The sequence below is a fragment of the Sinocyclocheilus rhinocerous genome, unplaced genomic scaffold, assembly GCF_001515625.1.
Source record: "Sinocyclocheilus rhinocerous isolate Xijiao unplaced genomic scaffold, SAMN03320098_v1.1 scaffold771, whole genome shotgun sequence".
Classification (NCBI taxonomy): domain Eukaryota; kingdom Metazoa; phylum Chordata; class Actinopteri; order Cypriniformes; family Cyprinidae; genus Sinocyclocheilus; species Sinocyclocheilus rhinocerous.
The window spans coordinates 467,781-468,123 of NW_015640450.1; the positions used below are offsets into that span (position 1 = coordinate 467,781).

At 68.2% G+C, this 343-nt stretch overlaps 1 protein-coding gene across 1 annotated transcript in view; it reads right to left on the reverse strand.

Annotated features, from left to right (window-relative positions):
* LOC107752839 (FH1/FH2 domain-containing protein 3-like) overlaps nt 1-343 on the reverse strand; it is a 212,572-nt gene that overhangs the window by 35,245 nt on the left and 176,984 nt on the right. The gene's annotated exons all lie outside the window — the stretch shown is intronic.

A 343-nucleotide genomic window follows, 5' to 3' on the forward strand; every position in this document is an offset into this window, starting at 1 on the left:
GACGCAGTCGAGAACATGGCCCAGCAGTTCTCGGCTGCACAGGAGCAGACTGAGGCAATCCGACATGTCCTGCCCCGGCGGGCAGCTGCTGCCTCCACCCATCTGCCGGCCGAAGCGCCCCAGCCTGCTCGTTGCCGAGGACGGCTTCCTATGTCTGCCCCTGCTCCCGCGCTGCATCCGCAGCAGCCTCCAGCAAGCAGGCCGCCCCACCCGTCCAGGCCCCCATCAAACCTGGCGGTGAGCGAAAGAGCAAGAGGCCCCGGGACGGGTGACCCAGAGAGGGAGGAAGCTGCTCTTTAGGGGATGGTGAAGGCACCTCGCCCTTCCCCGGAGGAGGGCCGGG